Genomic DNA, 14,676 nt, shown 5'->3' with positions numbered 1-14,676 from the left:
ATATAAACAGATGCAGGTTCTTGAAGCCTAAATGAGGCCGAAACATTATTGTTGAACATACCAAACCCTGTCGCTTCTTCAATTCGCGATCCGTCCGTGTAAAACATTTTCTCAGAGTCAATATGCCTGAACTTACTTGAAAATATTTTTGGGATTTCCGTCGAGCGTAGATGATCCGGGATTCCACGCACTTCACGCTGCATGGATGTATCGAAAAATAAAGTTGAGTCAGGGGCACTTAGGATGCTGACACGGATAGGAATATATCTTGAAGGGTTGATTTCCTGTGACATATGGTTAAAATATACTGTCATAAATTTTGTTTGAGATCGAAGCTCGACTAGTCGTTCGAAATTATTAATTACCATGGGATTCAGCACCTCACATCTTATAAGCAGGCGTGATGAAAGCTCCCAAAATCGATCTTTTAATGGAAGAACTCCCGCGAGAACTTCAAGACTCATTGTATGTGTCGAGTGCATGCAGCCTAAGGCAATTCGCAAACAACGGTACTGAATTCGCTCAAGTTTGATAAAATGAGAGTTTGCAGCGGAACGAAAACAAACGCATCCATATTCCATCACTGAAAGTATCGTTGTTTGATACAATTTTATTAGATCTTGCGGATGAGAACCCCACCAAGATCCTGTTATTGTTCGAAAAAAATTTACTCTTTGTTGGCATTTCGTTATCAGATACCTAATGTGTCCTCCTCACGTGCATTTGGAATCGAACCACACCCCGAGGTATTTAAAAGTTAAAACCTGTTGGATCATTCTTCCCATCATATGGAGCTGAAGCTGCGCGGGATCATGCTTTCTTGAAAAGACGACTAACTCTGTTTTCTCCGCAGAGAATTCGATACCAAGATGAACAGCCCAAACGGACAAGTTATCTAAGGTATCTTGCAATGGTTTATGCAGATCAATAGCTTTGGGCCCAGTAACTGAAACCACGCCATCATCTGCCAATTGCCTTAGTGTACATGGGGTTACTAGACAGCTGTCAATGTCATTCACGTAAAAATTATAGAGGAGCCGACTGAGGCATGAGCCTTGCGGGAGACCCATGTAGCTAATTCTGAATGTTGCCAAATCGCCATGTGAAAAATACATGCACTTCTCTGACAAAAGGTTGTGCAAATAATTATTTATAACCGCTGGAAGTCCATGTTGGTGGAGCTTGTCTGAAAGAACATCAATGGAAACTGACTCAAATGCTCCTTTAATGTCTAAAAATACAGATGCCATTTGTTGCTTTTGAGCGAAGGCAATTTGGATGTCAGACGAAAGTAATGCAAGGCAATCATTCGTCCCTTTATTTCTACGGAAGCCAAACTGAGTATCTGACAACAAACCGTTCGTCTCGACCCAAGTGTCGAGACGTCGTAGAATAATTTTTTCGAACAATTTTCTGATGCAGGACAACATCGCAATGGGTCTATATGAGTTGTGATTGGAAGCTGGTTTCCCCGGCTTTAGAATGGCGATAACTTTCACTTGTCTCCAGTCAGGCGGAACAATATTTTGCTCAAGAAACTTGTTGAACAATTCCAACAAACGTCTTTTCGCGAGGTCGGGCAGATTCTTCACCAAGTTGAATTTAATTCTGTCCAACCCAGGGGCGTTATTGTTACAAGACAAGAGTGCTATAGAAAATTCCATGATTGAAAATGGGTTATTAATAAAACCATTATTTGGAGGAGATTCCCGTATAATGCTTTGCGTAGGAACAGAATCTGGGCAAACTTTCCTAGCAAAGTCAAATATCCATCGGTTCGAGTATTCATCACTCTCATTGCCCACGTTACGATTCCTCATTCGTCTGGCCGTATTCCAAAGAGTGCTCATTGAGGTTTCTCTTGACAAACCTTCGACAAAATGTCTCCAATAGCTACATTTTTTGGCTCGAAGTATGCTCTTGTACTTGGTTTCTAAAACCATAAGTTTTTCAAAATTCTGAGGAGTTCCTCCTCCCCGTTTTAGAAACGTCTTGCAAGCATTTTGTTTTGCGAGTTTAGCCTCTGAGCACTCTTTGTCCCACCAGGGGTTGGGAGGCCTTCTGTTAGTCGTTGGCCCAGAAAAGCGTTTAGTTTGGGATTGTTCTGCTGCCTCCAGAATCGAACAAATGAGGAAGTCATATTCTTCAAGTGGAGGGAGCTCTTCCATTGAATTCAAAATACTAGAGATTCTACTTTGGTATTTAATCCAGTCGATATTTTTTGTCAAATCATATGGAATACTAGCTGAATTAGCAATACATTTGTTACAGCTAATTGAGATGATGATTGGTAAATGATCGCTACCGTGTAAATCAGGCAATATTTTCCAGGTGCAATCTAGTCGAATTGATGTTGAGCAAAGAGATAGATCTAATGCACTTGGGCGTGCAGGAGGTCTTGGGATCCGTGTCATGCTACCCATATTTAATACCGTCATGCTAAAATTGTCACAAATGTTTTGTATTAAAGATGATCTGCTATCATTGTAAACGGAACCCCACATCATTCCGTGCGAATTTAAATCCCCCAGAATCAATCGTGGAGCAGGAAGGGCTTCAACCATTTCATTAAGCTGTCGCTGTCCAACTTGTGCTTTTGGAGGAATATGAACCGAAGCTATGCAAATATCTTTGCCTTTAATTTTTATTTGGCAAGCAACAACTTCTATACTAGAAGTTGAAGGGATGTTTAATCTATAAAAGGAACAGCATTTCTTAATTCCCAAAAGCACTCCACCATACGGAGAGTCTCTATCGAGACGTATAATGTTAAAATCATTAAAATTTAAAGCTATGTTTGAAGTAAGCCATGTTTCGCATAAAGCAAATACATCACATTTTTGACTATGCAATAAAATTTTAAATGAATCAAGTTTTGGCATGATGCTTCGACAATTCCACTGCAGGACAGTGATTGTATCATTTGCGGCGGGTGATAAATTATCCATCAAAAGATACAAAACCTGAGACAATTGGCCATTGAGCTGATAACTGCTTCAAAAAATTTCTAGCTATTGGAAGGAATGCCATTATGAGGGTCTTTAAGGGTTCAGATATATTGAATGCTGAGAAAATCCATTCAACAATTTCCGAAAACTTCAGTAATCCTGTTGGTGGCTGTGAAATGGAGCCCACAGGATTATTACCTTTTTCTGTGCTAGATCCTGGATTGGTTTGTGAATTTGACAAACCAGGAGGCACAGTCTTTGGTTTTGACTTTTTTTGTTTAACACGGGGATCTTTTTTTGAAGATGAAACTTTAGGTGTCTTTTTTTGGTAATTTGGAAGAAGACTTCTTTCTCTTAACTGACCCTTGGGTAGTGATAAACGAATTACCTTCACTATTTTCGTCAGAGTCAGAGTCCTCTGTTTCCTCTAGATTTGAAAACCCGTTTTCGGTTTCCAAAGGGGGGACATCAATGACCGTTTTAAGCATTTCTGCATATGTGCGCTTAGACCGTGCTTTTAAAGAAAGCTTAATTTTGTCTTTGTGCACTTTAAATGCAGTGCATAATGAAATATCCTCATGAGGACTTTCCCCACAATAAATACATTTTTCAATTTCCTTGTTGCAATCATTATCTTTATGAGGTCCTTCACACTTAATACATTTTGGTTTATTGCTACAGTAAGTAGCTGTGTGTCCGAATTTTTTGCAGTTCGTACAATTCATTACATTTGGAACAAAAAGCCGAACAGGGAGGCGAATTTTATCGACATAGACATGGGACGGCAACGCAGATCCGGCAAATGTCACTCGAAACGAGTCTGATGGGCGATGAACTTTTTTTCCCTCTTCATAAACTACTGAGTACAGTTGTTTGCACTCCAGTATTTTCACACCCTCAAGCATAGAGTTCTTGAAACGACCAACACCATGCTTGAGTAAATCATCTACCGAAAGACTCGCTTCGGTAACAACACCGTCAATTTCGACATCTTTGGAGGGTATGTAAACTTTATACTCTTTAATGAAATGTTCCGAAGAGACAATATCATTCGCGTGTTTCAAATTATTTACCACAACACGAATTTTATCGTTATTTACTTTTATGATCTCTTTGATTGAAGAGTATCGTGATGTCAAACCTTTAGAAATTTGGTAAATGTTTAATGGCTTTGATATACGTCTAAAAAAGACTATCCAAGGCCCAGAAGAGCTCTCCTGATATTTTTTCGTTCGTGGGGGTATAGGATTCATGCTAGGATTTACGTCCATGGATTCATCCATCACATTAAAATTTTTAATCAAACTTTAAAATAAAAAATGAAACCAACACTACACAGTACTCAATTAAAAGGAAAAGAAAAAACTTCTACCTTGAAATTGTTGTCTATCTCCGTTGCACTGCCGTGTAGATCCTCGTTGCTCTAGATGTTCTTGTTGGTTGCTGATTGTTGGATGTGATGCTACTGCTACCTGACATCCAGCACCACTCGATCTCCGATTTACTTTTGTCTTCGCCAGCTGTAACCAGCGCAGGTCACCGGTGTATACCTGCGTGTTGTATGGCAGTGGAAAGACCGAGTTGTCTTGTCTCCTTCTTCCTTGTGCTCCGCACCGATATGCTTCTGCACCGAAGTGCTTTCGCACCGGTGTGCTTTTGCACTCTCCTGCTTCTGTGTGCCTTTGCACTCTTCTTCTTCAATGTGCCTTTGCACTCTCCTGCTCAGCACTTGTGGCTGTATATTGTGGCCTGGGTAGAGCTTGGGAAACGCCCTTTGTTGTTTCCTTCACCAGCTTGGCCCAGCACTAGGGCTCTCTTATGCAGCACGATTTTACGTTTTAACGGCTGCTGCCAACAGGTCTCTACCTGTAGTTCAACCGTTGTCGTATTTAACGCGTGTAAACTAACCAGCGTTATTAAACTGTACGCTTCTATACACAACCTTCTCGGTTGAACGGCTATTACTGAATCCAATACAGAGAATGTTCTCTTGTCTTCAATCGTTTTCTTGAAGAAGAATCCATGTTTGCTACTAAGCTCAGGCATATACATGGTTAGCAAGTTATTCAATACATATACATATAACCTCATGTTAGTCATTCATAATGATTTCTAGCTCTAGTGTAAGAGTAATCACTAACAATAACGATTGAATTAGCATATATTCAAAGTGTGAAAGATTCAAAAATCAATTACGTCCAGTCTTTTTCACAAGCCAATATAACGAGAGGTGAACCCACTGCGCTCAATCATTGAAAAAAGTTCTTGTTTCGATGTGTCCGTTTTTCTTGTTATGCTTTGTGCGACGGTTCGTTCAACTGAAGCGGATAAAATTTTGCGCGCATTTTATGACGCTACATTTCACCTTAAGGGGCGGGTAGGGTCTAACACTTTTGAAAAATCATTTAATGTTTTCTTTATATTTTCTTATAGTAAAACATTTCAAGAATATTCTGTGAAATTTTCAAGCCTATTGGAACATAACTCTGGAAGTTATGGACCTTTATCTATGGCTATCTCATTGTGGGAAGAAGCAAGAGCTCGGCGCACAGGCCCAAGATTTTTTACTTCGATTGACTTCAAAACTTGACAAAACATTCTTGAAATGTTTCATTATAATAAATTATAAAAGAAAAAATATGATTTTTTGAAAGTGTGAGGTCCTACGGGCTCCATGGAGTAATAAATTGTTTCCATTGATTTTATAGACAAAAAACTTTAAACGCGTTTTTCTCGAAAGCAGGTTTTGAAAGTCCGTGTTCATCGTCATTAAAAAACTACTACACCAATTTTTTTTCAAATTTTGCACGCACTTTCTACATATAAAAAACCAGACCCCAATGTTTTCCTTTTCGTAGTTTGTTACTTTGGGGAGGTTCTACAGTTACAAAATGGCGGATTTTTTCGTGAAAAATCGTAGTTTTCACTTTGAACAACCACCAAAAATTTAAAAAAAAAAAAAAATCAAACAGAAACGTTGGGGTCTAGAAAAACTTCTTATACCTCTTCACCGACTTATTTCTCAATATTCTTCCACGAAAAAACTACAAAATGTTGTTCGAATGATGCTTTTTATCATGCAAAACGCTTGAATTTATTTTTTAAACGAGAATTCTGGAAAAAATTCGCAAAAATTATGATTCGTTTTGTCTCTACCCCCCCTTAAATAATAACCCGATTTCTCTGAATTTCATGTCGATATCTTCTTCTGAGTTTTGCAAATGTCTGTGAATTGCTCTAGCCTTTACTGGGAATTTTTAACCTTCGTTCTTCAAAAAACACTAATCGCATTACGATCAGGTGTAGATTTTCGAGAGTACTTCAAAATAAAAATATTAGATAAAAATCAGATATCCGCACATTTTTAGTTTAGTTTGTCGGTGAGTTATCTAAGTCATGCAAAAGCATACAGATTTCTGCAGTGTATTTTTGTACAATTGAAGTATTATATTCGTGGTCGCATGTTATCTATTTAACTTTAGAAGAGTAAACCAAAACTATGTATGCGTATGAATTTACAGAAACTTGATTATTTTTCAAAATACTTGGAACTGCTTGACGGAAGACGTAACTCATGCGAATTTTAGGAAAACAAGTTTAAACAGAACATATCTTGTTTTGCGACAAGATTGCACTAATGTGTATTTTAATGGGGGAAGGAGACGGTCTTGAAAAAATGTGTCTAATTAGACGAGAATCGATACTTTTTTAAGACCATAGACACATTTTGCATATATCAAAAAAGATTATATGGGGATGAATGTAGCAAGTGCCTTTAAAAAGGGGGGTGTAATGTATGTAATGGCATAACTCCAAAAACACTGAATGGATTGCTATCGAACTTAGCACATGTACTTCTTGCTTTTTAGAGATGGTTATAAGAATATTTTTATGGGGGGAGGAAGCGTATCAAGTGTCCTTAACAAAGGTATTAGGTATTTCTTGCTTTTCAAAAATAGTCATTAAGGTATTTTTATAGGGAAGGAAGCGTAGCAAGTGTCATTAACAGGGGGGTCATGAAAAAATACATAACATTTGACAAGAATCGATAATTTTTGAAGACCATGCGATACTTTTTTAAGACCATAGACACATTTTGCATATATCAAAAAAGATTATATGGGGATGAATGTAGCAAGTGCCTTTTTAAAAGAGGGATGTAAAATCATAACTCCGAAACTACTGTACGGATTGCTATCACACTTGGCATGGATGCTTTTTACTCTTCAGAAATTGTTATAAGAGTATTTTTATGAGGGAGGGAGCGTAACAAGTGTCCTTAACAAGGGTCCAGAAAAAAAATTATTTAATTTGACGAGAATCGATACCTTTTGAAGACCATAGATACTATTTGCGCAACTTAGAAATGATTATAAGAGTAGAATTCGTGTGCGATGGATGCAGTACTTGCCTCTAAAAAGGATGATGTAATGTTTGTAACGGTATAACTCCAGAACTACTGAACGGATTACTATCGAATTTGGCACAGATACTTATTGCTCTTCAGAGATGGTCATTAGGACATTTTCCAGGGGGAGAGTGTGTAGCAAGTCTCCTTAACATGGGGGCAGGGGGTCAATGACGAAATTTATATAATTTGAAGAGAATAGACATTTAGACTAAAAGGAGGGGTTTTTGAAAATAAATTTTCATCTCCCCTTCTTTGTAAAACAAGAGAGTGGCAAGAGTTTCAAGGGCGTAGTAGATAGTATTGCTGTTGTTAATTATACTATGAAAATATGACTATTGTGACATCTGTGATGAGATCATTCGCAATCTGAACATGAATGGTTGTCGTCTAAGTTGTGTTTCATTACAATCAAAGTATCAATGGGGAGGACAATTTCTAGGATTTTTTCGGCCTTGCCTTCACGAAACATTTACGAGCAACGCCGGGTAAATCAGCTAGTAAACTATATAATCAATCAATGCATTTCACTGTTTACTTTCTTTAAATCCGTGTAGTCAAGTTCAACAGAGCAGTTCAACTGCACTGAGCATTAATTTGTCATAATTATATAGACTTGTTTCGTTAATAACTTTTGCATTAAAAAGTGGACTTTTTTCGTACATGCATGCAGCTCAATGTGTCATTTAAAACTACGGCCAATAAAATAATTTCATGAACACTAAAAACACCGAAGAATATTCATGCAAAAACCTTTTTCATATTATTTACTTTTCTCCGATTTCTTCTGAAATTTCTCGGAAATACTATAATTTTTAAATCAGTGTAGAAAAGGAAGGTTTGTTCGAACTATTGCTTATGTACCCAGAGTCACAGCGTGTTGACTATTTAGTCCAGGTTGTAAGCGGCGTTCGGTACCGCTCCACTCACCGTTACCCGATGGAAACCCATCATGTTAATTTTTTACTTTTATTTTTTTTTTTTGAACGACTAGTATAATAGTCAATATTTTTTTTTTCTTTTCTGCGATGTTCACCTAACCAGAGACCATTTTTGTAGAAACAGAAAATGAAAATTATAGAATGATAGTACTCAAGGGAGAGCAAGGATGTGAATATATAGAACGAAAAGGTGAGATGTGACAGAGGATCATTTAAGCAAGCAGAAATCTTCTAGTAACTTAACTTTTACCTTCTACCAGAGGAGTCGGGCTTAGGCATCTGAACAATGCGAATAGCCCGAGTCTCTGGTATGTCGGAAAGTAGTGATAAAAGTCTTTTACCATTTACTATCCGAACCGGAAAAAGAAAAGTTACCAGAAGTTGTCACTTTTCTACTTGCGACGGCATTCTCACACACATTCGATTACACATTCGATTTTATTCTTGCGACGGCATTCACACACACATTCGATTACATTTTTTTATATCCGGAACCGAAAGCTGGATTTCGGCATAGTGACATTCGGTTCATTCAACTAACATGAACTACAAACTTATTTACGGTTCTCTATGACGACTTGAATGTGGGAAAAAAATGTACCGGTAGTTGGACTTGGATCAAATTTAGCAAATCATTTATGGGACTATCAATGGTTTATTTGGTTACAGAGTCTTTGCAAACTAGAGAAAATCTCTAGCCAATATAAAAAGGTAGCTTATGAACAAAGTATTCCTGAAATTGAGGTTTTCGTACTGAGCACCCTATCTCCGAAACTAGGGGTTTGATCCGAATGAAAATTGGGATATTCTTATGACACCTTAAGAACTTTCATCTCCTAGAAGAGTGAGTGACATTATTATCACATTTTCGTGCATATCACCCTGTAATTCCGGAACCGGAAGTTGGATCCAAATGAAATTTCGGAACTTTATATGAGACCATAAGACCTTTTATATGAATATAAGTTGGTGGAAATCGGTTCTGCCATCTCCGAGAAAAGTGAGTGACATTATATTCACATTTTTGGTGCATATCAGCCCATCAAGTTGAATACATATGAAATTCCTGAACTTTGTTTGAAACCATGAGACCTTTAATTTGGAACTGGAAGTCGGATCCAAATGAAATTCAGGAACTTTGCATGGGACCGTGAAACCTTTCATTTGAATCTGAGTTTATGAAAATCGGTTAAGCCAATCATACTATCATATGTAATACTGTGGTAGGTTTCAAAATAATTTTCTTCGATTCTTGAAAAAATAACCGAAATCGGTTTGTTTGGCCGTCTACTGATAAAGACTACCGATTGGATTAGTTTTGGGGCTGGTTTGGAAATTTTTTTTTTACGTTTTTTGTTTCGCTCCTTTAAGGATGGTATAAAGTTTTCAACACACTTAATCTATGATTCCGGAACCGGAAGTCAGAACCGAATGAAATTCAGATGTTTTGTTTAGGACATATGTTCGAGCCCTGACCTGGAAGGATTCATAGTGTCAGTAGGATCGTAGTACTAGCTATGCAATGATTCTGGTATAGGACTATAAGGCCATTTGAATCTAAGTTTGTAAAAATCGGTAACGCCATCTATGAGAAAAGTGAATATGCATATTTTATATTTTTTGCATAACTAACCCCATAACTCCGAAAGCGGAAGTCGGATCGAATCAAAATTCAGGAATTTTGCATGGTGAATCTAGGTTTGTGAAAATCGGTTGAGTCATCTCATGCAAATAAGAGAAATTCACTAGCCAATATAAAGAGGTAGCTTATGAAAAAAATTCTTGAAATTGACATTTTTACACTAAGCAGTCTATCTCCCGAACCAGGGGTTTAATCCGAATGAAAATTTGAATATTCGTATGGCATCTTAAGACCTTTCAGTAGAATCTAAGGTGAAGAAAATCGGCTCAGCAGACCCAAATAAACCATTGATAGTCTCATTAATGATTTGTTGAATCTTATCCAAGTCCGACTACCGGTACATTTGTTTTCCAAAATTCAAATCACCATAGAGAATCTTTAAAAAATTTGTAGGTCTTATTAGTGTTAGCTTAAATGAACCGAATGTCACTATGCCGATATCCGGCTTTCGATTCCGGGAACGACAATAGTAATCAAATGTGATAAGATGGAGCTCACTTCATTTGCTCACATATGATTGAATAGATTTTCACTAACTTGAATACAAATATAGAATATCAATGTAGTAGTATTATGCAATAGAAATCTTCAAAACTATTTTCTAATCATTTTGAATTGCATTATTTCGTTGAAAATAAAAAAATGAGAAAGGTAGCATTACACATCTAGGTGGATTAAAACCGATTTTCTAAGTGTTTATGCCTCGTATAATTTTCTATCTGTATTCCGACAGCGCTAGTTTTACTTAACGTCTCTAACAAAAATGAATTAGTTTTATTCATTTTTGTGTTGGAAGGGTAAAATTGTGATTAAATTTATTTGCATTACGTTGCTGCTTTTTCATTCACCTCATAAACTGAGTACGGTACTCGAAATGCTGCTGGCTCTCTTCACTCAATTCTTTCAATTGGTTCATTGAATTGGTTCACAAGGTAGGATGCAATATTACGGGCTCGTTTCGGGTTTTCGCTTCGTTGATACCATACCATTTTTCACTAAACGTTTTGTATGACCTTGTTTCTTTCACAGTGATCCGAATAATCAGTAGCCGCTGAGGTGTCTCAACTAATTAGAAGAATTTAAATATAATTACCCAGTACAGACCGAATAAATGTAAGGAAGTTTTCAAATTCGAACTGCTGCTTACAAATACTCTTGTTATATATACAGTAAACGGTATTTCCTATAAAAAATGGGGTGTAATAAGACATCCGGCGTAAAACAGCGTTAATCCACTTTCCGTGCTATTACGGTTCGTTACACGAGATCTCGGGAAATAAACATACAAAAAAAAAACACCACAGCTTTGCTAATCTAATGCTGCATTAGATGAAGAGAACACAAGTAGTACGAAAAAGCATTTGCGAAATCAGCAGATTTTCGCGCTAAACCCTCATCGGAGCCATGAACATGCGGAAAAAAATGCGAATGTTCAACAGGACTGTTCGCAGTTTTCTAGCCTCAGCTGACAAAATACCGCGAAGAGACAAAAAATAAACGTACAAACATTAGCTTTTATTTCCCGCTTGTTCGCGGTTCTCGTACAACTCTGACTGTGTTGATTAAAAGTTGGTTGATATTTTTGCTTCTGAAGCTTCGCATGAGGCGTGAGAATCCAGCTACAGACAGAGACAGAAGTAGTTCACCCGACACGAAATAAGTCAACGATGAAATGATGTTCTTTTTTTTGTTGGAAAAAGAGCCGTTCCACTACAAAAACGCTAACGGAACGGAAGAGGACCGGTCGTTTCACCCAAAAATGAGTAACTTTCCGATTCCAGCTTCGGAGCAGAGTGACCACCAGTGATAAAAAAAAGACATTTCCCTTCCGCACGGTAGCTCCTCTCGGTTCAAATATCTCTTTCATTGCTATCTCCGTATCTCCCCGTGGCGGAAATGCGCAGACGCGAGCTTTCGGGCAAAGCTTTCGTTATCGTTTTCTCTGGTCGCGCTCTTCAGTGTTGGTGTTTCGTTTTATCCTTCGAGTGCGAGCATAATGCTGTCCTACTTCCGGTGCGCAACCATTCATGCACTTGAGATGTCGCCTTCAGCTATCAATCGATGTTTCCACTTCGTCGTTTAGTTTGTGGTGCTCGCACTGGTTTCACTGGCTCTTATCGCACATACCGAGAACATCCTACGACCGTAACGGATAGTGACACATTTTCGGACGGGCGGGTCGTTTTTTTTCCACATTTCACCATCAGCCACGTTTGGGGCAAAGTGTGAAAATTTGGAAGATTTGTCTCAGTGAAAACAATCCTTGTAAATTTGTCTCTGTGCGGAATAAATCGCAAATTCCACGAGTGGTTATTGCGAAATACTACTATACTAGTGCGTAACAATATAGATTTTTCGACTGTGCACAATCCAGCAGCTGAAAATTTATGGATCCGTGAAAAATAAATATTATGTTAATGTAATCAACTTCGTTTCTAGACTATTACGGTTCGATGTGACGTACGTGTGTTAAAGAGAAAGCTATGCTATCCGGAATTGAAATCAGGTAACATTCCCAGGAGACGAGCATGAACTGAGAAAAAGTATTGTTTTTTTACATTTGAAAACCGTAGCTCAAAACTTGATTACTAGGAAAAGGAATGTCTAAGTTACTGGAAAAAGTTTCCTGTGAAGAAAGAAAAACCTGCGCTCAGTGTGGTGTGTTACGCGAGCATTTGATGCCAATGAATGAGTAGATTATTTGAAGGTGAGGAGAAAGCAAGAATAAAGAAGAAAAAAACAATTGTGCTGAAAAAATAACAGAACGCGAAAAGTGGTTTTATCCTTGTACAACCGTTGTGAGAAAAAAAATAGAGCAAGAGAGCGTCAGTGTGATACCGCGAGAAAGAGACAGAGCATGATATCGTGTAAGGTAGTATATCTTGGAGAAATAGAAAGTTAATTAAAAGTTTCCTCTGAATATTTTGTTGCACGTTCGAGTGTCCTCGTTCACACACATACCCCCACGGTGTAAGAAGTTTCTGCATTCACATGCAAAATAAAAGTGCAATCCTTTCGGGGATATCGGGTTAGCTGGAACAGAATAAAGCTGTTGCTCATTACTCCTTCCAATGCTCTAGATAGCAATTCAAACTATTCGGGAAACTCGTGACCGTTTTCACAGCATATGGTTTCGTAGGGGCACGAATTGAAACCGCACCCGTTATTTGTATTACAAAAATAAAGAAGAAAAAAAAGAAACTTACATCGATTGTGTCAGTTTGCACTTATACTCCCACTTAGTCTTCTACACACTATAAATCACCCACATCAGTGAGAGCTTCCGGGGTGTGGGCATCAGGACCATGTGAGCAAGGACGAATCTGGGATTTCCGCTGGTGCTTGGTTGACAGAATCAGAACCACGTGAGGCACACAGCTGTGGAGAAAAAAACAAAGCATATATGAAGTGAGAGTTTTAAAAATAGCCTGCTAAATATCGTATTAGGCAGAGTGGAAGGACATTACCGATAAAAACGGCAGAAAAAAGGACGGACTGTACGGCGGTAGAGGCGCAAAATTTGTAATAAAACCGATTCAGTAGTAACACTTAATCATCATCATCATCATTATCATCACCAGTTTCGGTCATCGGCGTTTACCATTCCGTTGTGTGCGTGTATGTGTGAGGAGAGGTGAATCGTGAGCCAACGTTGTCGGGTATCATAGTCGTCGGAAGCAATTAGAACAGGAGAGAAGCGAATCTAGGGGATACGTTTACGTTCGTTACGGGATACGCACCAGTACTGCCTCTTGTATTGTACTTTGCTGCTGTAGACGAAAACCGCCGTGACCGGAAACTGTGTATGTGTCTGTACGTGTACAACGATTGACCCGAGCGAGCAGAAGATTACTTGCCAAAAGCGTGCACTGGTGGCTACGGTGATGCTGTAAATTATTGTGAAAACTACTAAATAGGTCAGTAACTGAAAAAATTCAATTGATTGCATTTATATATTGGGAAGGCTGGTTGCAAGAGGAAGCAAAAAAAAGGATCAACAGATTAGGATCGGTGTCACCATGCATGTTGTATATTTATTCTTTTTTACCTTTTTTTATATATATAAAAAATAGGTATAGAATTCGCTCAAACTTTCGAAAATTTTTCCGAGGCCCGGAGGGCCGAATGACATATACCAATCGATTCAGCTCGACGAACTGAGCAAATGTCTGTGTGTGTGTGTGTGTGTGTGTGTGTGTGTGTGTGTGTGTGTGTGTGTGTGTGTGTGTGTGTGTGTGTGTGTGTGTGTGTGTGTGTGTGTGTGTGTGTGTGTGTGTGTGTGTGTGTGTGTGTGTGTGTGTGTGTGTGTGTGTGTGTGTGTGTGTGTGTGTGTGTGTGTGTGTGTGTGTGTGTGTGTGTGTGTGTGTGTGTCTGTATGGGTGTTGTCAACTAAGAGGTCGAGATCTCAGAGATGGCTGGACCGATTTTGATCAAACTAGTCGCAAATGAAAGGTCTCCCCGTCACCCAAAACGCTATTGAATGGTTTTGAGATCGGATGTTTACTTTTTAAGTTATTCGAAGTTTTATGTCAAAATTTTCAGTTTTTTGATAGTATCTGTCACAATTGACCTTGAAAACAGAATATGTTTTCAGACTTAGATTCCGCACGATAATACCTATTCAACAAGCCATAGATTGTTAAAATCCGTCTATTTTTAACGGAAATATTGAAATTTTTGTGTAAACGACTTTTCCCCCTATTCCAGCAGTAGGAGTTTTGAGCGCTGTCTGGCAAA

General features: G+C 38.2%; 1 protein-coding gene across 1 annotated transcript in view; it reads left to right on the top strand.

Moving 5' to 3' along the window:
* Window positions 1–12,051: 12,051 nt before the first annotated feature.
* Window positions 12,052–14,676, top strand: part of LOC131433096 (RIMS-binding protein 2) — a 258,477-nt gene continuing 255,852 nt past the window's right edge. The window contains exon 1 of the mRNA XM_058599885.1: window positions 12,052–13,856. The gene's annotated coding sequence lies outside the window, so the exon portion shown is untranslated. The remainder of the gene's footprint in view (window positions 13,857–14,676) is intronic.

Source organism: Malaya genurostris, chromosome 2 (assembly GCF_030247185.1).
Source record: "Malaya genurostris strain Urasoe2022 chromosome 2, Malgen_1.1, whole genome shotgun sequence".
Classification (NCBI taxonomy): Eukaryota; Metazoa; Arthropoda; class Insecta; order Diptera; family Culicidae; genus Malaya; species Malaya genurostris.
The sequence above is the reverse complement of the archived record's forward strand: the minus strand, read 5'-3'. Positions and strand labels throughout refer to the sequence as shown.